The 23343-nt window shown below is 49.9% G+C and overlaps 1 long non-coding RNA gene across 1 annotated transcript; it reads left to right on the top strand.

The window, feature by feature from the left end:
• The first annotated feature begins 350 nt into the window (after positions 1-350).
• On the top strand, positions 351-10663 carry LOC103542721 (uncharacterized). The gene is made up of 5 exons (XR_542765.2): positions 351-463; positions 4560-4821; positions 5122-5277; positions 9582-9681; positions 10406-10663. It is a non-coding gene; the product is annotated as an uncharacterized lncRNA (long non-coding RNA).
• The last annotated feature ends 12680 nt before the right edge of the window (positions 10664-23343 follow it).

The following is a 23343-nucleotide window of genomic DNA, read 5'->3' as shown; positions in this document are numbered from 1 at the left end:
CCTGTGCAGAACTGGACCCTCCCCAGGTACCCGGGGCACTGAACAAGCATTTGAGAAGATGCTGTGGGGAAGCAGCCAGAAGCCTTGAGCCCATGGAAGGCTGAGATCTAATGCATCCTGAGGCTTCCAGAGTCTCCAGCCCCATGTGGGTCCCTCACAGAGGTGTTTTACCAGGTGACTTGCATAACCACCCACAGACACGCCTCCCGCAGGTGGAGTCCAGTTCAGAAGGATTCACCTGCTTCTCCTGCAGGTGGAGCAGTAGCTGTGCTGGGTATGCTGCACCTTCTCAGTGACTTTCCAGAAAAGTCTGGGAACAACTCAAAATCACCATGGAAACACAACTGTGACATCAATTGTCTGCTAGAGAGGCTATATGGGATGCTGTCTCTGAGGGCTGGCCCTGGGACCACACTGCCTGAGTTTGAATCTGGCTCCACCATTTATTAGTGTGTGATTTGGGGTAAGTTACTGATGCTCTCTCTGCCTCCATTTCCTCACTTGCAATGACAGCATTACACCTCATAGGGCTATTGTGAGGATAATTCAAGTTGTTAGAAGTAAAGAGGTAGCCACCCTACCAATGTTAACTATCCATTAGATCAGGGGCATTCCAAGCACACTGCACGGTTAGGGTTAGTCTGGAAGGGTTAGTCCGTGAAGAAGGTGCCTGGTTTGTATGGGCTGAGCAGTCAGGGAGGGAAGGAGTTCAAATGTGTCTGCTTGGCTGAGTGGGTACTGTCAGGCCTGAGTCCTTGTTTGTCCTGTCATGGCCTGTAACGGGACCAAGGAGTGGGAAGATCTGTATGCCCAGGGCTGAGGGAAAGCCGCCAAGTGCATTTCTCCTACAGCACATTGCATAAGCGGGGTTGCTGCATGGCACCCTGCATGGCTGAGCAGCGGGCCTCAGCACCCAGGAGCTCTGGAGGACCCACCTAGGCCTAGCCTGCGCCCAGTAGTGTCGTTCCCCAGCACCCAGCACCCAGCTCCTGCCTGGGCATGTCTTAGGTGGGAGACATCGTCCTGTGCTTGGGGAGATGTCACTTTAAAAAACAGAATATCTTGGGGCCGGCCTGGTGGCATAATGGTTAAGCTTGTTCGCTATGCTTTGGCAGCCCAGACCTACGTACCGCTTATCAAGCCTTGCTGTGGTGGCATCCCATATATAAAGTAGAAGAAGTTGGGCACAGATGTTAGCTCAGGGCCAATCTTCCTCAAGAAAACCCCCTCAAAAAACAGAGTCTCTTTTATTCTGATTATACAAGTAACATTGCTTGTAAAAAACATCCCGAGATGACAATTTAAATTTCTTCTAATTCAACTACCCCAAAATCACTGTTTTATGTTTTTTTATGCATGACGATTCTGTCTTCCTTGTGTCTCTAGATAAGTGTATATACACTTTTTTTCTATCATAAATAGAATCATATGGTAATATTGTTTCACAGTGTGATATTTCCAATTCTCTTAAACTTTCTTTTCATGTCATTAAATATTCTTCCATGATATAATTTATAATACTGGCATTGTGTGAATATGCTATAAATTATTTAACCAATCTCCTATGGTTGACAATGTAGATCATTTTCAGTGATTTGTTTTCTTCTCATAAACAATACATGATCTTGTAGATAAAGCTCTGCAAATACTCCTGCTTACTTCTTAGGATCATCCCTAAAAGCTGGGTCAATAGGCATGCATATTTTAAGGCCTCGAATGCCTACTGCAAGGGGTCCCCAGACGAGATCTCTGTGATGGCTTTCCTACCTGTGCGCCTGAGAAAGCCTAGCCATACCACTTGCAGGGAGCTGGGCAGCTGCCACCAAGCACCTTGGAAATTTCCCCAGCGCTGAAGGACAGTGGCTGGGACAAGGACTGTGGCAGTAAGTGGGGGGCAGCTGGGAAATTTAGCTGTCCTTTGGAGATCCAGCGACCCTGACCAGAATTGGCAGAGCCACGCGAATAGAGGTGAATGAGGTGCCGCAAAGAGAAAGAACCCAGAAAGGATGCTCTTTCCATCTCACAAACCTACTTGTAGCTTTCAAGGGAGCCCGGGTTTGCCCACACTGCTGGACCGTGGGCTGTCTTTCCCACCACACTGAGCTCCCCGAGGGCGGGAATGTGTCTGTTCATCTCTGCATCCCCACACCCAACCAGGTGACCAGTAAATATTTATTGAGCTGACATGACAAACTCCACCCCAATGCATAACCCCTGCATGTCCTCATCCCACATTTTCAGATTGAGGCTGCTGGCATCTTACTGCCTGCGAAGTGCACACTGGAGCATCCTTTCTGGAGGCCACTTTGAGCAATGTGTACCAAAGGCCTTAAAATATGCACCCCCTTTTTTTTTTCAGGGAAAGAGTCACCCTGAGCTAATATCTGTTGCCAATCCTCCTCTTTTTTTGTTTTCTTCTCCCCAAAGCCCCAGTGCGTGGCTGTATATCCCAATTGTAAGTTCTAGATGAGCCACCACTGCAGCATGGCAACTGACAGACAGGTGGTGTGGCTCCATGATTGGGAAGCAAACCTGGGCTGCCTAAGCAATGAGAGCGCTGAACCTTAACCACTAGACCATCAGGGCTGGCTGTTGCACTCCTTTCGACCAGTGATTTCACCTCTAGGAATACCCTGAAGTAACCCAAGACCCCCAGGAACTGCCTGCCTACCTTTCCCATGTATTTCCCATCGATTCTCTTTATGCCCCCTGCTCTCCAACCACTTCTCCATTCACATCTGGGCTCCTTAGCATCCTTGACATTGGGAGGAAGGCATTTCCTGCCCCAGTACGTAAACTCCGTTCCTTCTCAAGGCACAGTTAACACACCACCTCCTCTAACAAGCCTGCCCTGACCACCAGCTGGACGTCTCTTCTACTGTGCATTAGAGTTAGTTACATGCATGACTTACCGGAACTTCCAACCACAACCTATTTGAGGGCAGGCAGGCAGAATCCACATCTATTTCATCTTCGTCCTTCCCTCCACCTGGCAGAGTGCGGTACCAATAGCAGGTTCAGAGCATTTGACGGGAGGGTGCACTCAGGACCGGGAGGTTGTCTCAAAGCCTCTCGTTTGCCACCTGCCACGCTGTGAAACTGCATCCTTGCCTGCGGGTGTTGGCGTCAGGCCTGAGCTATGGAATTGCACACCCTTCGTAGCAGCAGCAGTATTTTCAACCCCATTTTTAAGAATCTCAGTCTGACATTTAGTTGAGCAAATGGAGGCCAGGAGAGGCGAGGGGCCTTGGCCAAAGGCGAGCAAATTGTCCAGAACCTGAGTGATCTGGTTTTTATATTTGAGACGCATTTCCTGAGCCGCGTTTCCTCATGTTTATATTGAGATACAAATGTGATTATTTCTAACAGAAGAGAATTAACTCATTTACAGTAAGGTCAATCATGCAGGACTTTAAATAGATGCAAAGAGTTTCCCTAGGGAGTTTCAGAGAGACTTTAATTAACTGAAATTTGATTCAAAAGTGCCAGCACTCTGAAATAGGTTTTATGAGTTAAGGAGCTGCTGTCGTGACACTTCATAAAGACTGGGGGGACAGGCAGGCGCTGGCATCCTCTTTTCCTCGTCCCCCAAAGCAGCACCTTTTTATTGAAAAAACCCTGCATTTTTATTGGTAGCAGTTAATTACTGATATAAATTTGCATGAGGGAGAGTAATTGAGAATTTAACCCACCCTGTGCCAGGAGGGTGAAGGAAGCCACTGTACGTGTCAGCTGCATCCACCCTGCAAGATAGGTAACACCATTCCTGTGTCGGAAATGAGAACGTTGAGGCTCAGAGAGGTTAATTAACCTGCTCAAAGCCGCCCAGCAGAGCCCAGATTCCAGTTCTTGTCAGTCTGACTGAGAAGTCAGGGCTCCTTCCCCTGTCCAGGTGGTTCTCACCCTGGCTACTCAGGTCTCAACCTAGCCTAATAAAAACAGAGTCGCTTGGCTTTGTGCCAGGCATCAGTATTTTTCAAAATCTCCCCAGGTGTTTTAAAGAGTAGCCAGGGTAGAGAAGGCCTGGCCTGTGCCATGCTGCCTGTTAGCCCTCACCTGGAGGCTTCTTAACTCCCAGGAGGGACCTGACAGATGAGACAGAGGCTCCCAGCCCACTCACCTTAGAATCCCCAGGAGCTTTGAAGACAGACGGCTGCCTGTCTTCAGCACCACAGATCAATTAGGGCAGAAACTCCGGGCTGGGATACGCACATTAGCATATATACTTTTAAAGCTCCCCAGGGGGTGAAAGTGCAGCCAGGGCTCAGAATCAGACTCCAGAGGCTTAAACGAAATGGCCCCTCTGAGCCAAGCCCTTAGGCAGCCGACCAGCCCCAGCCTGACCAGGGCAGAGACCAGGTGAGGAAGGACATGTCTTTTGTTGGATTCCAGCTCCATGTGGGGGAGGCAAGAAGGAGAAAAAAAAAAAAAAATCAACACCCAGCAATCCAGTATGCAAAGCCGTCATCAAATGCTCAAAAAATGTCTGCTCTCAAGTCAATTAAACGCTTCCCAGGAAATTTGTTGACAAATTTACTTGACATAATCTTTCTTCACAGAAAAAGCAAAATGCACTTTCGTCTTTGCCTCCAAAAGTAATAAAGAAAATTGTCGTAAATGGGATCCAGATGAACAAGGTTCCCTGTGGGAACAAAAGAGTCTCAGTCGACAGACAGAGAGAAGCAGGATCTGCGACCCTCCGCTGCGCGTCTGTCATACGCGGGATTTGTATGCAGAGAGGAAAAGAATTGCTGAATAGGATTACTACTCCGAAGGGGAAAACAAAAGAAGTTTAACAATCAATGCATGAAAGAGAGCAAGGTGAACCCAGGGCGAAGAGCCCTGTAAGGAGGGCAGGCTGGGGACTGGGAGACTCGGTGCCAGCCGCGGAGACTGCCTGCAGTCTGGGGTGGAATTGAGCCTGTTCCTTCCAGGTGACACCCAGGCTCCGTTATCCCAGCAGGATCTGACCTTGGCGGGGCCCGCATGCTTCTACCCCCGTCCACTCTGGGGCCCCCTCCCCTTGAAGGGCCTGGGCAGGGCATTGCTGTGAACTCTGTTTAGGAGAGCGTGGGATTGCTGGGGAAATAGAATTTAAAACAAACTCTCCTCCCACCCCAGCAAACCTCTCCACGGAGGTCGAAGAGAAAGAAAAGAGTTTCTTACTGAATAAGCGCTAAACCAGAATGTGATGCTCATCACAGGCCATCTGCTAAGAGATTGCAAAGACACAAAGAAACCTCCCTCATCGACAGACATGTGGCTACTACCCGCCAGGTAGGAGAACTTGACAGCACATTTGTCAGGCACACTTCGTCCTGGATTCACCTGGTTATTGGGGTGGCCATCTGTGTTTGCTTATTGCTTTCATCCAAAGGAAAAATAAACTTCTCGCTTCTTCATGACAGGAGCTGGTTTTGCAACTTGGAGCCGAAGTTAGGGTCCTACCCTCCCACAGAAACTAGGAGACGGGGCACAGCTTCCCCGATGATTACATTTCAAAGAGATGGGTCCCGGGTCCTTGAGAAAGACACGCCTGGGTGGTAAAGCTGGCAAGAGGCTTATTTAGCTTTTGAGAAGATTTACATACATTTCAAGGAGACAGAGAAAGCACTTCCATTTCAAGTTTTCTAAAGTAAACGCTCTAAGAAGGGAGTGGGGTGGGGGCGGCAAAGTCTCTTCCATTATTTTCACCGGGGAGAATTAAGCTGCTGACTTTTAATTTCTCTCTGCCTTTACAGAACTCCACTTTGGCCCTTGGGGAGTGCCTGCTGGGGAAGGGATGTGAATGTCTGACCCCAGGGCGGGCGTCAGCCCACGACGTGAGAAAAACGGAGGGTGGGCTAGACTTAGGCTGGACTTGATCTTGTGACCTTGGAAGCCTCCGGTGCTTGAGGAGTTTTCGGATTTGGTTAGAATGTTAGCAGTGGTGGGTGGTCACTCGAACCACAGATCTTCTGACCCCTCTGCCTTCCTGGACTCATCCTGCGCCCTGTGTCGTATTCACCGCCTCCCCCGCCCCCATGCAGTCTGGGTGTCTCTCACCTCCCTGCCGGGGAGGAAGGGGGTTTAGGGACCCTGGCCTGGTGTGGCTCCCAGGCTGCGGCTCCTTCCCTCCCTCCCTCCCCTCCCCCTCCCCAGCACAGCTCTTGGCTTCTGCTCTACTCCAATTAGACTCTAACCCACTGGAAGCTGCAGCCAGTTCTGCAGAAAGTTCAAATCTTTAGGGACTTCATAAATTAGCCTTTACTGCTAAGTGTCCTCCAGAAAAAAGAATTCGGGAGTGAGGGGCAGGTTGCAAAGCACAGCAGAATTGCTGCTTACTCCTCCTAAGCCCTGGGTGCTCACGTCGCAGATAACAAATAACCAGGCAGTGCCATCCCGTGAGGCGGGTGATGGGGCTGAGGGGGTGGGTTCAGGGAGAGCTGACTGACTGGCTGAGGGGGCATCAGTGCCCCTGGGCAGGTCAGGGATACAGGTTGGGGAGGGAGGGACAGTTCGGCGGTGCAGGTGCTATGACAGCACTCATCTTGTATTGGCAAATTCTGAGTGGGATCTTGAATCTTTAGTGTATGTTTGTGAACATGGAAGTTGTGTGCCCTTTTATATTTGTGTTAGGAAATTCAGGCAGGATCCTACATTTCTGTACCTGTGTGTGTCTCTGAGCATGTTTTTTTGTGTATCTGTGTCTGAGTGTCGCATGTGTGTGCATGTCATTGCACGCAGTGCACGGGGAGAAGCTTCTATGGGGTCCCACCTTGTGAACCGCAGCTGGGGGCAAGTTCAGCCGTTTCGTGGTCCCAGGAAGTGTCAGCAGAGAGGAAGGGATACTGATGCTGGGACCATGTGTTGACAGGGCCTGGTCCTCATGGAAGCTGGGAGCAGGCTCCACCCGCCTCCCCACATCCTCTGGGCTCTACCTTTGTCCACTATTCCTCATTCTCTGGCCCAAACCTTGGCTGCTGGTGGCCCTTTCACACTTCTGCGTGAACCCTCTCATGCTCCGACCTTTGCACCTGCAGCTCCCTCTTCCTGGACACCCTCCCCCTCTTTCTTCACCTGGCTGAATTCTGCTCCTCCTTCAGGGATGTCACCTCCTGCAGGAAGCCTTCCTCCACTCCTCTGGGCTGAGGAAGGAGTCCTCCCCCGGCCCCGTGCTCCCATCTCCCCCAGACACACCTCTGTGTAGCACTCACCACACCCCATTGTAACCGCTCGTTTGTCTGTCTCACCCACTAGACCGAGAACTCCTTGAGAAGAGATTGCAGCTTTCGTCCTGGCTTTCCACCCCAGCACAGTTCTTGGCAGAAAGTGTGCTTGTGAAATGAATGACTGTTGGGTAATGGCCCCTCATATCTGTAGGGCTCTTGTCCACTCACCAGGCACTTTCACATACATTGTTCTCTGTTCATCCTCCCGGCCGCCCCGTGCATAGGAGCGACAGATATGGTTATTCCCCTTCTACTGGGGAGGGTCCTGAGGTTGGACTGGTTAACAGCTCGCCCATGTCTCCTGACCACCTTAGTCCTTGCTTTCCAGCCCAGGAGCAGTCTCCATCTCGGGGGCAGGGCCCACAGAGCAAAGAGTGCTGTGACCTGGGGCAGGCAGGCTTGGAGGAGCTTTGCCCTAAGGCCCCAAGCCTCTAACACTCTGGTTGCTGGAAGGTATGTGTGTGGTGGGGATAATGTTGTGGAAAGTGGATGGAGGGGGAAGCACATGGACCTGGGCTTCTGGTTCCTTTGAGATGCCCCTGGCCTGGCTCCCATCCCTTCTTTACACTCAGGCCCAGAGATTCACTCTACTTTTCTCTGGGCAAGTATATTAGTCAGGGTTCTCCAGAGAAACAGAACAAACTGGATCTATATATGGGCTCATGTGGTTATGGAGGCTGACAGACCCAAAACCTGCAGGGTGGGCTGACAGCCTGGAGGCCCAGAAAGGCAGATGTTCCAGTTTGAATCCAAAGGCTGTCTGCTGGAGAATTCTCTCTTATTTAGGGGAGGGTTGGCCTTTTTGTTCTATTCAGGCCTTCAACTGATCAGATGAGGCTCACCCACGTTATCACTTCTGCTATCAGCCACATGGCCCCCTCCTGAGAAGAGGGCTGGGAATGTGGGTAAGGAAGTGGATATTTGGTGAGAAATACATGTTTCTGCCGCATGGCACTTTGCCATCTCGTTGTTGAGATCCCAGTGTTTCCTTTTCTACATCTTTGAGCCAAAGAAGTGGCCCCAGGATATCTCAGAACTCCAAGGATCTCCCTTGGGCTCCTGGAATCTCTAAAGGTCTGACTTGCCATTGCACAGAATGTTTCCACCTTCACTATTGCAGAACTTGCTTTGTGTGTGTACGAAGATTGGGGGAGACATTCCTTTCATCCCATCCATCTAAGTAAAGGGAGCTAGAGGAACAGGGTCTGGCAGAAGTCCTGGGCCTCCCTCTGGCCATGTTGTCTGAACCTTTTACTCCCATTTTTGCCCAAAGCACAGAAGAATCACCCCACGGAGATGCTGTGTGGGATCCCTCTCTCACTGCTATTCACTTATCGTTAAGACATTGGCTATTGGTATTTTCAGACTTTTAAATCTTGTCCTTCCAGGGTGGGGTTTATTAATAAGTATTGATGAAGCATGACGGCAGTTACTAGAACTTTGTAGATTCATGTAGCTAATAGTCCACCTAGTGTTTATTTCCTTTGAGGTTCCTTGCCTGTGCTCAGAACAAACTGCCACTAGATAGTTAACTAGACTTGAGTTGCTAAGTTCCAAAAAGGAGTGAGTGACTGAAGCATGCTTTTCTAATGGCATTGGTGTTGTTTAAATAAATTAAAATAGGGCTTTTTATTAAAATAACCAAGAACAAACAATAAAACATAGGATATGTAGTTGGAGTTAGATCTAAAGAAATGCAATCACCTGCCATAAACCAGAGTCTTCATTATTAGTTCTGTGGTCCTTTATTTGGCCTAATCCTGGCTTGCATAGAATTAATTGACTCTAAATCTTTTAATGTTTTCAGTTGTGTGCCAACTCTGGTCAGATTTGTCAAAAGTCCTGGTCTGCAGCTTTTCTCAGCCTTGGTCTCTGATGTTTAATTAAGAACCCCCTCCTGACTGCTTACAACTTCTCAGCAGAGAAGTTTCTTTGCCTCAGTTCTGCTTCCTTGTAGTCTGCAGAGAAAAAGAGAGTAAATTATATTTGATGTTTCCAGAATGCTCGAAACCTGCAACCGCCTTTTTCTGAATCAGCAGGAGGATTTTCCTCACCTGAATTTCTTTCTCAGTATCAGCTCTTTGCCGAGTTTGTTATCACTAATCTCCACTGAAAGGTCCCTTGACAACCTGCCTCCTGACAAGGTTAGGTTGTAAACTGACCTCGTTGTCACCTGACTCTGCAAAGCCTGCTCTCTTGTAGGTAGAAAGCAGGCCATCCCAGAACATGGCTTTTAAAGTACTTTTAACCAGAAGGTGACACAGAGACACAAAATGACTTCTACCTGAGCATCCTGTGTGCTCAGCACGATCCCAGGGGAGGCAAAAATAGAAAGCGCTGAAGGAGCACTTGGTTTCTGTTGCCTCCCAGGTCACGAGTGCTTACTCACGGTGGAGGACTTGAGAGCTGGGAGGCCAGCGGGCTGGAGCTCAGTGAAGCCACAGAGCCGAGTTGCGGATCACCAGACATGGCAAGGAGGACCAGGGCATCCAGGAGGACCACTGCTGGGGCTTTGCTGCGTCCTGGCAGGGGTCATCCTTGGGGAAGTTCAGTCTGCTCAATTCCGGGAGTTTGGGAATGGCTTGGAGAAGACTTTGGCATGAAAAGAGCTTTTCCTCTTAGAAAAGTTGAACCAAGTTGGTTAATAAAGTTACCCAATGTCGTTCCGATCAAAAGGGTCCAAATTATGCCTCAGTCCTGCGGCCATAGCTGCACTGAGGGGTGGCGTGAAACTGCTTGTGGGAGGCACGTAGATAGGAATCATTACCGTTTATTGACTGCTTGCTGAGAGCCAGGCTCTCTGCAGAACCTTTACTTCAGGATCTTATTTATTAAGACGCACAATGTTCTCCAGAGGAGACAGGTCTCTTCCTGTTTGGGAACAATCAGGAGAGAGAAAAATTCAACCCAGGGCAGGTCTCAGTGCCAAGAGGAGCTGTCCTAGTGAGATGACCTCCTCTTCCACAGTGCAGGTCCCCCGGACAGGAAAGACCCTGCCCTCTCAGGCACCCCACGTCTTGGTCTCCTCCACCCACCCAGTGCCAGGGAAGCCAGTCCGTCTCCAACCCAGGCTGCCCTTGCTTTAGGAGGGATGGCTTGCTGAGCACTGCGCTATGAGCTTATTGTTACATTAACTCATTCATCCTCACCATAATCCTATGAGGGAGGATAGTATTTTTGTCCCTATTTTACAGATGAGGACAATGAGGCACGGAGGGGATGAAGAATTGCCCAGGATCCCACAACTAGAGGCTGACAGAGACGAGTTCTACCCGTGTTCAGTCTTCGTCTCCCTGCTACGGTATCCTGCCAAGGTTCCAACTCAATTTACACGATTCCACCCTTTGGCTTCACAGCTGGGTGACTGGACTCAGGCGGGGTTAAGAGGGTCTGAAGAATTGTGGGAAGGTGTCTTATCCTGCAAAATTGATCAATAAACAGGCAAAAAGCAATCAGGATTGTAGAATGGGTTAGTTGGCTAGGCCTGCCGTAACAGACTGAGTGGCTTAAATAAATTTATAGTCTTACAATTCCGGAGGCTGGAAGTCTAAGATCAAGGTGCCAGCAGGGTAAATGATTGGCAAGGCTTGAAGATGCTGCTTCTCACTGTGCCCTCAGGTGGCCTTACCTCTGTGCGCACACATCCCTGGTGTCTCTTCCTCTTACAGAGACACCTGTCCTATCGGATTAGGGCCCCACCCTTATGACTTAACCTCAATTACCCCCCCAAAGGCCCTATCTCCAGATACAGTCACAGTGTGGGGTGGGCTTCAACCTAAGAATTTGTAAAGGGGACACAATTCAGTCACAATGTAGATAATTCAAAGTTCTGTGTCCCTCGTCCAGCAGCCCCACAGCAGGGGGCCGAGTCAGCTGCATCCCAGGTCAGCCTCTGTCTGAAAGACTTAGGGACCAGAGACTGCTCCCTGGAAGCCACATCAGTGAGAGACCACTGTTCCACTGAGGATTCAATAAAGGCTTTTACAGAACGTTCCAGACTCCTGCAGCTCTATAAAACCCAACATTTACATGTAATTTTCACTTCAGCTGAAGCTTTTACACTTACCATCTCAGAACAGAGACTGAAGCCACAGCCCCCAGACTGGTCAAAGTTTCTATCAATATTGTATTTATTTTTAGAGTCCTCATAACTGTCTCAGGTTCCAGAGGGCTATGTTCTTCCCGTATACAAAACGGATTCCTCTGATCCTATCCTTGGAACAGTTTTTCCCATGAAAGGAATGGGTTTGCTAGAAGCCATGCATACTTTGGTAAGGTAACTCTAAATACACATGCACACACACACACACAAAAGCCCTACTACCAATTTCCATGGTGTAAGTACTCCCACCAAATTAGATTTCAAGCTACTAATGGTTTAAAAACTGGCTCAATAAGTTCTTGAATATTTTACACCTGGCTTTCATGAGCCAGTATGCGTCTGCTCCAGCACTCCACTGCTTGTCCCAATCATGGTCACGGAAGCCGTTTTGTAGATTTTAATCTGGATCAGGGGCACAATCTGAGATCTTGATCAAAATGAGGTTGACTGGCCCTCTAGGACTCAATCCCACAATCTTATTTCTGTTCTCATCATGCTACAAACTCTTGAGCACAAATCCATGTGCGTCTAATACTTGCTTCTGTTAAACTTCCCTAACTTGGGAGAATTACCCATTTGCTGGAGATCAGTCACCCCATCGGCCCTGGGAATTCTCATGGGGGCTTGGTTCATGTGGGAAAAGTCAAAAGTTAATCAAGAGTAAGTCAGAGTCAGATTGATGGCAGGTGTAAAAGCGGCCCAAGCGTGTGGTGCTTTGTCTGGAACTGGATGTCTCTTCATTTTTCATTCAACGAAGGCTGTGGCGGCCTCAACCAGTGTTTTCTGCGTGACCTACTTCTGATGCCAGGGTGGTCCAAGTGGTGGTCAAGTTCTCCTTGGGGGCTGAGTGACGGTCTGCACTCCATGCCTATGAATATGTCCAGGGAGCTTCCATCCCAGAGGCAGAATTGAGGAGCTCCATGGGGTGGGCCACTGAAGGTTCATAATTCCAAGTTCATGGTCAAGATGTGGCATTTCAGAGGAAAACAGAGATCTGGGGCAGATCTTGGAGAAAACTCGGCTTGGAGGTAGCATACTCCACCAAATTAAACATAAGTGAGAATTGCAGCAGCAAGCTTTGCTCCTGGAACGTGAAGGTTTCCAGAGTGACCAGCATGCAGAGGGAAGGGATGGTTCCCCCACCTCCTTCCCTGGCCATGCCCCTGCTGCTCTATCTGGCCAGGCTTGGTGGTGAGAGAAGAAGATGCAGGGGACAGCAGGAGGAGGCAAAGGGCCCCCCAGCACCCCTGTCCCATGCATTTTCTTCTCCTCTCCCTTCCTCTGTAGTCTGTTCTCCAGATTATTTCTGAGTCCCAGGTGAGCCAGCTGAAGTGGGCAAGGTAATACTAATAAGCTGACTTAAGAGAAGAGTTTAGCTCATTGGACCTTTGGGAAAGACCTCGGCCGGCACTTCGCTTGGTAGGATAACAAGCTCCAGTGAAACTAACAGGGATACTAACCCACTCCATTGCCATAATCTTATTTTATATGCTGAAGGTATTGGTAATCACTCCCATAAATGGAATCTGCCCTTCCTCTGGCAATGGAAAGACTAAATTGTAAATGGTATCCTTGGGGCCTCCTCTCCTTTCTAGAGCTTCACACGTCCACTTACCACTTGGGGTCTGCGACCAGGGTTCTCCATAACATTTGATAGCATTTGAAACATCAATAATGAATTATCTTTTCTCTTATACTCTCATGATCTTCATTTATCCATAGGCCTATTTTAAGGAATAAATTAAATTAAAATAGTTACAATTGAAGATCTATTATGGGCCAAATCCTGTGCTAGGTATTTTATAAACGCTATTTCCAAACCTAATAACAACATCAGGAGATAGAAATTATAACTACCATTTTATAGGTGAAGAAGCTGAGACCCAGAGAAGTTATGGATTTACTTAAGGTCAGTAAGTATTAAAATTACAGCCTGGGTCTTTTTGACTCCAAAACCCACATTTTCCCACTATGTTCCTATGTTATATAAAACATTGCATCAGTCAGCACAAAATTGGGTTGTGCTGCAGTAATGAGTGACCCTGAAATCTTAGTGGCTTATAATGAGGAAGTTTCGCTTCATCCTCACACATAATGTGTTACTCACCTGCATCACAGTTGGCCGGGGGCTCTGCTCCATGGCCCCCCAGGATTCAGGCTGAGGACAGAACAGCCACTGGACTGTTGCCAGTCTCCATGGTGGAGGGAGCGGGAGGTTTGGAGGATCTGAAACTAGTGATTAGGTGCCCTGGCATTGAGTTGACACACGTCGCTTCTACTCACAACTCAGTGGCCAGAAAACAGGTTTCCCCCACTATCTGAAAGTTAGTTTTATGCCACTTCGCTTTTATGAAAGACCTACATTAGTACTGCACGTGTTCTCACTAACTGAAGGAAATCCGAAGAGGATTATCACTTTTATGAAAAAAGGCGAAAAGAGCATTCAGCGTTTGTTTTGCAGTGAGCTTTAAAGAGGTTAAGCAGTCAAGCATACTATCTGTTTGCAAGCCTTCCACAGCAGCCACATCAGGTACGGCTGACGACAAACTTTGACCTTTGACATCAAGGTCGGCAGATACAGAAGAAGGTGTAGACTTAGTGACCTGATGGATTCAGACAATGACAATGAAGTATTAATAGATGAGCTCTTCCCCTCCCCTACGGGCCAGTCTCCTGTACCTCCCACGACTCAACCTCCGATGACTCGGCCTAACACCCCATAATCACCACCGCCTCTCAGCCTTCCAGTGTGCTCGCTGGCTTCCCGATTCTGGTAAGTGAAACTACGCTGTGCATACATTATTTCTACTGTATATAGGCTGTGTATTTATCATATCATTCCTGTTTTACTAGATGTTAGTGTTATTTTAGGTTTTATGTGTTATTTGGTATGATTTGCTAGGTTATTTTTTGGGTCTGGGAACACTAAAAAATTGTTCCCATATAAATTAATGGTAATTGCTTCTTCAGTTTATGCCATTTCTGCTTACGAAAGCTTTCACAGAAGCCCTCTACTTTTGGATAGTGGGGAAAACCTGTATTACAGACTCCAAACCACAAGGGGGAGGAAGCGCGATCCCACTGGACAGCCGAGGACAGAAAGTACGTGGCGAGTAGCATTCAAACCCGCCATGAGTGTCTGGCATAGGATTTAGCCCCTAAATGCTCAAGAAACACTATTTCATGCCCTCTCCTCTTCCTCAACTATGAACAAATTATGGTGATACGATGCTTTTTGGACCAAGAGACAGTTATAATGAACAGGCTCTTCTTTTTGTACCCAGTTTAACACTTTCTTTCTTTATTGGCTTGCGGCCGGATCATAGGATGTTGGCAGCAGTCCACACCTGGATCAGATTGTTCCAGGGCCTGGTTCTCCAGTGACTTGATGTCTGACCATGTTTCAGGGGTCTCTATCAGTCATCCTCAAATGCCATGTTGCAGGTGACAGATCACATTCACCTGTACGACTCATGACACTCCCCTATGGGCATCCCCGATTGGCTCAGGGCTACAGGCCACCCCTGGCTGGTGGCTGTAACTCCACCCCCTTCTTCTTCCACACAGAGAGGCAGATGGGAATGCAAATGAGTGACAGGGGCATTATCACAGGGGTACACTGAATCTGTTCTAACTGATAGAAAATTCATCAATCATTTGAAAACCTCAATAGTTTATTATTAACAGCAAATTGCCTATGACACACCTTATAACTTCTCCAGACATGCAGCATGTCAGGACACCACCATGGGGGAACTGCTGGTCAAGATGAGGCCAGAGCAACCAGTTGTGAAATGAAAAATTGTGCCAATTGACTGGCTGTTTTATCTACACTGTGCCAAATAATTGATTGGAGAGAACATTTTGTCCATACCAACTGAATTGGCTAGTGGTCTTGGCATTGTGTAGACCCAGCCTGGGTATTAAGAATGTGAGCATAATGTCAACTCAAAGAATGTTAGACTGGAAGGACTCTCCGGAGACATTTTTCATACATTCCCATCACGTTACAGATGAGGAAACCAAGGGGCAGCCGGGTTAAAGATTTGCTTAGGGACACTCTGCACAATTGTTAACTATTGTTCTAGAAAAGAAGTAAATTCGGGCACATCTTCAGCCACAGCATTTTTAACATTTTCTGTAGCTATTTCAGAATCAAGACACTTCACTGAGGGGCATTGCATACTTTCTAAAAGTAGACAAGAATTTGAGACACACCCCATGGTGCAATTGTTCGTTGCTTAAACTTGCTGCTGACTCATTTGCCTTCCACCACTTCTTTACCAACATGGTCGTGGCATCCGTCACTTATGTTGGCTCTTTTCCCCCCCCGACTGGTCCCATCCTCCCCGCTGGGCTGGGAAACAGGATGTAGTGATGTCACCGCTGCGCATCCTTATTGGCTGGTGGGCGGGGCTCAGAAGTGAGGTCTCTGGTGGGACACCCTCACACGTGGGCAAGCCTCCTGTCCTCCAGCCTGAGGTAAGTCACCTACTGCCCATGACGGCAGACTGTTCAGGGCCAAAAAGAGGCTGTGGAACCAGGAAGCCGAGGGTTTCCAGCTTCATCTTTTTGAGAAAGGACAATAGTCCCTACAGATAAATAACTCCTGCTAGCCATACTTAAGGTGTTGGGGAAAAAAGTCCCATCCAAAACCAATCCCTGAATCAGGGCCCTCCATGCTCCCACTTAACTGTGAATTGTACTTTTTCATTCACTTTTGGTTCCTGCCTCATGAAATGTCTTTAGTTTGGGACGGGTGATTTTGCTTAATTTTTCTTTAATTTACCTCCCTTTCTTGAGGCCTTCAGAGGCCTTGAAGGCTCCCTGCCTCAGGGGCTGGTGAGGAAGGAACTCCAGACCAGTTCTCCATGGCCCTGGGGCTGAGGGACAGGGTCAGTGGCCAAGATCTACGCTGTCCACTGTCACTGTCCAGTCTTGGATTTTGGCAGCTCTCCCAACCCCACAGGCCCAGATGCAGGAGGCAGCCCTTGGCATGGACAGAGAGCTCTTAGGCTCAGGGCCAAAAAGTCAGCCCTTTCCCCCAGATGGAGCATGTGGGACTGCCCCTCCCCCTCATGGCACACCTCTTTCCCCCTCCCATGGGTTTACATGGCTTAGAGAAGTATTTGGAGTTTGCTGGGGGAAGGGAGCAGGGAAGATGGAACAGTAGGGTGACATCCTGGGACAACTCTCCCCCTAACCCACACCCAACAAGAGACGGAGAGGAAAGGGACTCCCCATCATGAGAGTGGGTTCTGGGTCACACTGGGCACCCCTCTCTTTCCTGGTTTTGACGCATTGTTGAAAAGACATTGTGCAAGTCGTGCCCTTCCGAGTCTTTTTTGTTGGAGACACAGACACAGAGTCACACACAGGCACACACACACGTCACTCCACCCTATAACACACATACTGGTCATCTCTTCTTGGCCAGGTTCAGATTCTGGAAAGCCCTACTGGTAGAAGAATTTGTGGCTGAAGAATTTAAGACTTTAAGGGGAAACAGAATTGAAAGAAGAAAGGCCGGAAATGAATTAGGGAAAACCCTCATAGTTGGTTTTAACATTCAGGAAAAAACACAATCCAAGAGCACACTGAACAAAGAACACTTTAGGACGTATCATATCCACACTGGTGCAAGCGTGAACTGGTTCAGCCAAGCTAGTGAGCAATTTGGCAACATGCACACAACTGGGAATACATGCTCCCCAGGGCAAGCAGCACTACCTCTATGGAAATAGAGAAACAAGTTCAAAGATGTCCACTGCAGAATCATTTGTGACAGTGAAAATTGGAAACAACTTAAATGTCCATCAGTAGATAAACGGATGAATTGAGGTCTATTTGTTCAGTTTAAGGTTATTCATCAGTTGAAATGAATGAGCTAGATCTCTACCCATCAACATGGGAAGATCTTGGAAACATAAGGTTAGGTGAAAAAAGCAAGTTCTAGAATGACACCACTTGTATACATTAAGAAGCATTGCTAGGTATAATTCATGCGAAATTCATATGTGGTGAAGTATGAACACATGTATGAGAAGAATACCCATCAGTTTCAGGATAGTCGCTGCATCTTTGCAGGGAGAAAAAGCGACACAAAGGGAATTTCACCTGTGCCTGTGGGGTTTTATTATTTTTTCAAAAATAATCTGACCAAAATGTGGCAAAATGTTAACGTTTGCTATTTCTGGTGGTAGGTACGAGGCTTTTGTTACATTACTCCTTGTATTTTTCTGTGTGATTGAAATCTTTCAAAATCGGACAAAGGGAAGAACATTCCATGGCATTTGGCACACATTTGCATGGACAGTAATGGGCACATACTGTGATTTTCCATTTTCATCCTGTCCCTGAAAGAAACTTTTCAAAATTTCCCTTCCTTGTATCTCCAATGAAATGCTTGCAAATGTGCTTTTTTGTTGTTGCAGAAACATCATCTAAAGGGGCATTTTTCCAGCCAATTAGTCCATGCCCTCTTGATCTGATGACTCAGAGTAACTGATTTGTCTCCCTCCTCCAGATACCTGGAAAAACCAGAGCACTCCAGGCACGCTGCACGCCACTGCCTCGGCTCCTTTCCCGGCCCCTGGAGCCTCACCTCTGTCAGGAGGGCTCCATGCCAAACGCCCAGCTGGAAGGGAAGGCCCAGGGTCTCGTTTACTTTCTCTCTCCTTTCCAAAGTTTCCTTGCAAAACCCTACTCCTTGGCCGCCCCAATATCTTCCTTTTCCATCCCCGACCCCTGGATTCCCCTCTTTCTCATGACTCCACCACTGCTGACCCTCTGGAACAGTGGTTCTCAAACTTGAGTGTGCATCAGAATCACCTGGAAAGCTTATGAAAATACAGATTCCTTATTAAAATGCACACTGCCAGAGCCTCTGATTCAGTGGGACTGGATGGAGCCCAGCGGTGTGCTGGAAACTGCTCTCTGAAAGAGTGTGACGGTCACCAAGTGTGGCGTTGGGAAGGGGATGTGCACAATTGGTCCTCCTGAGCTGATACAAACCATCTCAGCACACTCTTGGCACTAGGACCTGAGGATGTACATTTCTAATAAGATCCCAGGTGAAGCTGAAGCTGCTGGGGGGCCACCCTCCCAGAACTGCTCTCCTAACAGGCTGAGCACGGGAGTGTGGGGTTTGGGAAGAGATTTCTGGATTGTGTGATGACCCTGCCACCTTGACCTTAAAAATCCCACCTCCTTAAAAGAAACCCAGAAGGAGATTTCCTGCACTAACAGCAAAAGCGACTTCATGTCCTGGGGACTGGCACAGACTATACTGTAGATAAAACAAGCCCAGGGTCCATCCTGAGGTGGTGTGCTGGCCCGGACCGTCTGTCCCCTATCCTGAGAGCTCCCTGTCCACAGACCACTAACCATGCTGCTCCCACCTCATGCAATGGTCTGCCTCCCTCCCAGCCCCAGGCCCTGCAGCTAAGGGACACAGCCTGACAAGTGAGGATACACCCATCCCTGGGGCTCTCAAATGAAAGGATCATGTCTGAGGGTGTCCCTGGCAGAACAAGGCATAGACACTGGTAAAGAAAGGAAGGAAATGGGAAGGGGGGAATGAGAGAGGAAAGGATAGAGAGGGAGGGTGGGAGAGAAGAGAGTCTGGACCAGAGAGGCCGATGGTGGGGGCTCAGCAACTCCCAGGGGACTTAGCTTGCACCCTGGATTAGGCAAAAACGTAAGCACCAAATTACTACTGTCCATTCCCCTTCTGGTGACGTGACAGCTCCCTTCCAGGAGCACTTTGGTCACTGTCACTTCCCCAGGCCCAACCTGGACGAGGCCACCTCTGGGAAGCACAAAGGAGGCTCTCCAGGCTCTGTGGGGAGGAGAGCGCTCAGCCCCCGGAGAAAGGCAGCTTGAATACGTGGCAGGACTGCCGTACAGACTCGTGATGTTTTCAAGTTGGTATATAGGATTCCAGGGTGTAATAACTCCGAGCACGTTTGACATCTCTATTCAAACTGTACTTTGGGAAAACCTATAGGTTTTCATTGCTGGTAATTTCTCTGACTCCTTCCTCCCAGAGCCTGGTGCCCCCATCTCAGCCTGCCTCTCCCGTGGGCTAGCAGGCCCTCAAGTTCCTTGGTGGCCTCACAGCAGCCCCCTCAAGGACAGCTGTTGGGACCCCAGGTCCTTGCCTGCCTGGGAGATGGGCCAGGGTTGGGGTGGGGGGGTAGATGATAGCTGAGAGAAGGAATCCAGTACATTCCTCTCATTGTATGGATGCAGGAGCCGAGGCCTGAGAAGGAAGGAGACCGGTGCAAGGACGTTCCAACAGCTTGGCCCAAGGTGCATCAGAAGGAACACTTTGTCCAGGTGCTGCTGGAGCACCTTGAGCAGTCACAGGGGGACACCAGCCACCTGAAGAGACTTCCCCTTTTGTCTTGTATTGTTGCCTTTTCTTCCCTTCCTTTCTAGACTTTCTTTTGCCCTTTCTGTGCCACCTCCCCATCTCCTTCCTTCTCCCAAAGACTCAGCCTCTGCCCCAGCTCTAGCTGCCCTCCCCCTCCCTCCCTCCCTTGCCCCCGGGGCCTGTTGACTTGCTTCAGCCCTCTCAGTGCTGGTCATTCTCGGCTCTCAGCAACCCTCCTGTCCGTTTGGTGGGTTAGGAAGGGGGCATGCAACCATAGCTCGTTTCAGTCAGATAACTCATCGCCAAATGGACACATGCACACAAATGCAGAAAGACACAGCCATGCACAACAGCCAAGAGCCGACCCTCCTAGACTCAGAGTCAGGGGCCTTCCTTACTACGGTGGTGACACTCATTGTACAGACAGGGACTACTTTCCAGGCCCCTGCAAGGCAGGCATTATTATCCCCACTTTACAGGTGAGGACGCTGAAGCACAGAGGGTAAAGGACCTTCCCAAGGCCACACAGCTGATACAGGGAGGTCATGAGATTTGAATCCAGATCCAATTGATTCTGAAGTGCAGGCCCTTTCCATTAAGATTGGAAACAGGAGCCTTTTCTGCATGATGCCCTCTCTCCCCGGGCCCCACTCTCTCTCCTAGGGTGGTAGGGATTTGAGTTGCTGCTTCAGGGGCTCAAGTGAAGGGCTAGGGACAGTCACATGCCTGGGATGTGGACCCAGAATCCCACTGTGAAAGGTGGCCTAGACCCGGGAGAGGTGCCTGGGATGCAGAGACCCTCACTGAGGCATGTCTTCCCTCCAGCAACTTTCCCTCCCACCTCCCCTCCCTCTCACTCTCCATCTCTCTCTCCCTCCTCTATACCACCCCTCTCAGGCTCTGTGTCCCTCAGGACTGCTCCTCATAGAAACTCCTGTTGGGCAAGATCTGCAGGCCTTGCCTTCCTAGAACAGAGTCTGTCACAGCGTGCCACGCAGCACTCAAGGAGACCTGTGAAGGGAGCGCTTTGGATGCTGTGGGGTGCACTACCCCATTGTGACCACACGATGCCACCCTTGAGCTGAATACACATTCCCTACCTGCATGCAAGTGGGCAGGTGGCAGAGCAAGACCTGCTTTGCAGCTGCGTGGGACTGGGAGGTCAGGGTCGCATCAGAAGCAGGAGCTGTGGCAGTCACAGGCATAAGTCAGCCCTGCAGTCTTTGTCACCATCCTGCCTCTCCCACTGATGTCTGGCCGTGTCCAGGTGAGGGCTTAGTTTACCTCACACACCTACAGTAATTGCTCCCAGCACTCCTTCCTGAACCCCCACAGCGAAGCCCCAGCCCCACTCAGGATCCTTCAGCACTTTTGAACTCCGTGTGGGCCAGCTCCCGTGTTGGCATAGACTTGCCTCTAGGAGCATCTGCACAGAGAAGGAACTTTCCAGCTGCCTTGCTTCTTGCAGGCTGTGGCTCTGGTGTGGCCTATAATAGGTAAAGGGCTGGGGGAGGCATGACACCCCAGGCACAGCAGCCACCCGGTGCTGGGGAGGGGATTTCAGATATGGAGGGAGCCTGGACTTTGCGGGACAGAGAGCATCCAGGCACTTGGGCCCTCTCTCTGTGGTGGAAGGTGAGATGGAGACATGTGTGGCCATCCTTGATGTGCCGTGGCCTTGCGGCTGCAGCAGCGGTCTCCTAGACACTGGCACGTGGCAGAAGGGACAGGCACGCCACAGCCACCTGCAGTTGTCCTAACCCAGCCTATCCCCACTTTAGAAAATGAGGACCTGATCTGTCTATACTTCCCATCGCTCCGTAATGTGGGTCTTCCTCTGTCTTCCCAACATCGTTCTCACCTTTGGAGATGTTTCCTTGGGCCCTGACCTAAGCCTTGTGTGTGACCCCTGCCCTTTGTCTCGTGACACGGTGTAGGCCTCCCCCAAGGATGGGCACTCAGCTCTCCCCGGCCAGCCCCCGCCCTCTTCTCCGGGGTAAGCAATCCCACCTCCTCCCTCTAGAGGGCTCAGTGTCTCATCAAGCAACAGAATTGACCGTTTAACTCAAGCAATAAAGGATTTTATCTGAAGGATTTGGGGGTGTTTCACGAGACGAAGGGGGCAGTCAAAGGTCCAGGTTACAGAAGGGCAGACGCCAGGCAATTCCGGAGATGCAGGCCGCACAGCTTCTTGGATCAACCAGCATCCATCATTTTGTTCTCAATCTCCATATAGGACTCCAGTTCCCAGGCTTGTCTTGGGCTTCGGATGCTAGTGCGCAAGGGAAGGCACGATGCCTTGAGTGACCGTCCCACCAGGAGTGCTGCCGTGTGGGAGAGGTAATTCCCCAAAAGGAGCCCAGGGGAAGTCGTGCAGATGGAGGACAGAAGGCTGGGAGCCAAGCCGCCAACGTTCACCCCACCTTTTGTTGAGCCACTCCTTTTTCTTCCTTACCTTGTGGAACCTCCAACTAGACACTGGCGCCCCGGTGAATGATTAAAAGGCACAAAGAGGCTCAGTGGTTGCCCTAAGGCCACCAGCAACTCTGAGGGAGAGCCAGGAGACCTCAGCTCAGCTCACTGTTTCTGGGTTTGGTGTGTGACCCACCTGGAGCCCTCGGGGCATCTCCCCTGCAGACAAGGCCTCCTGCAGATACTTTTTGGGGTAAGGGCTTCCTGACTACTGTTGAGAGGAACAGCAAGCCCAGACCGCAAAAAGATCCAAAGAAGACAGCAGCCCTGCTCGGACGGGAGGGCAGGAGGGGAAGGTGGGCCCCTTCAGGGCTCCTCTTGGGTTTCTTCGAAGCAAACCGGGTCACGGGTCACAGAGGCAGAGCCAGGACCTGGGGAGAGGAGAGGGGAGGGGAGAGGAGGTGGGGGGAGGTAGCTGAGAGCCCCAGGAAGCAGGCCGGCAGCAGGAATCCCATTGTGTAATCCCTCCTTCCATCCACCCAATGCCATGACCCACTTTTTACCTGGTCCCTTTTGTAGGGCAGGCCTCCGTGCTGGGAGAACCGTAGCGTGCGCCCAGGCAAGGGGCTGCTTGAAGCTGCTCAGCTCCCCTTCAATGTCCACGCCTCCCTGCACTCTCCTGGACTTTGGAGTATTTTAGTCTCTTACTGTGATTGGGGTTCAGTCAGATAGTCTGGCCTGGGGGTCTTCATGAGGCCTCCGTGCTTACTGGGGGGGAGGGACCACATGACCCTAAGCATCCCCTTGGTGCACAGCATCAGTGCAGCCACTTCCTGTTGGGGACTCTCCCAGAGCCACAAAACACCAAGAAGAAGATGTCATCATTGGATGAGACCTCTGGGAACAGACACCTTTGAACTTGCAGGTGTGGGCCCCTGGTCTGTTCTGACAATGTCCTCTGCTTTCCACAGATGCAACCGTCAAGGTGAAGACAGGGGTCAAGTGCAAGGCCCGACTTAGCTGGGTGACACCTCCCCTGCCCATGTCAAATGAGCCGCTTCACAAAGGTGGCAGCAAAGCCCCCCATGTCCCAGTGCCCTCCTGCCCCCATAATGTGGGAAGGCAGCACAGTTCCCAGAAGCCCCTGAGCAAGCTTGGCCTGGGTCTTACGGGCCTTACCTGGAGGACCCCACCAGAGGTCCCAACCGCAGAGGAGTGGGGGAAGTCATAACGCCGTGAAC

The sequence above is a fragment of the Equus przewalskii genome, chromosome 4, assembly GCF_037783145.1.
Source record: "Equus przewalskii isolate Varuska chromosome 4, EquPr2, whole genome shotgun sequence".
In the NCBI taxonomy this organism is placed as follows: domain Eukaryota; kingdom Metazoa; phylum Chordata; class Mammalia; order Perissodactyla; family Equidae; genus Equus; species Equus przewalskii.
This window is presented reverse-complemented; position numbering and strand designations above follow the sequence as displayed.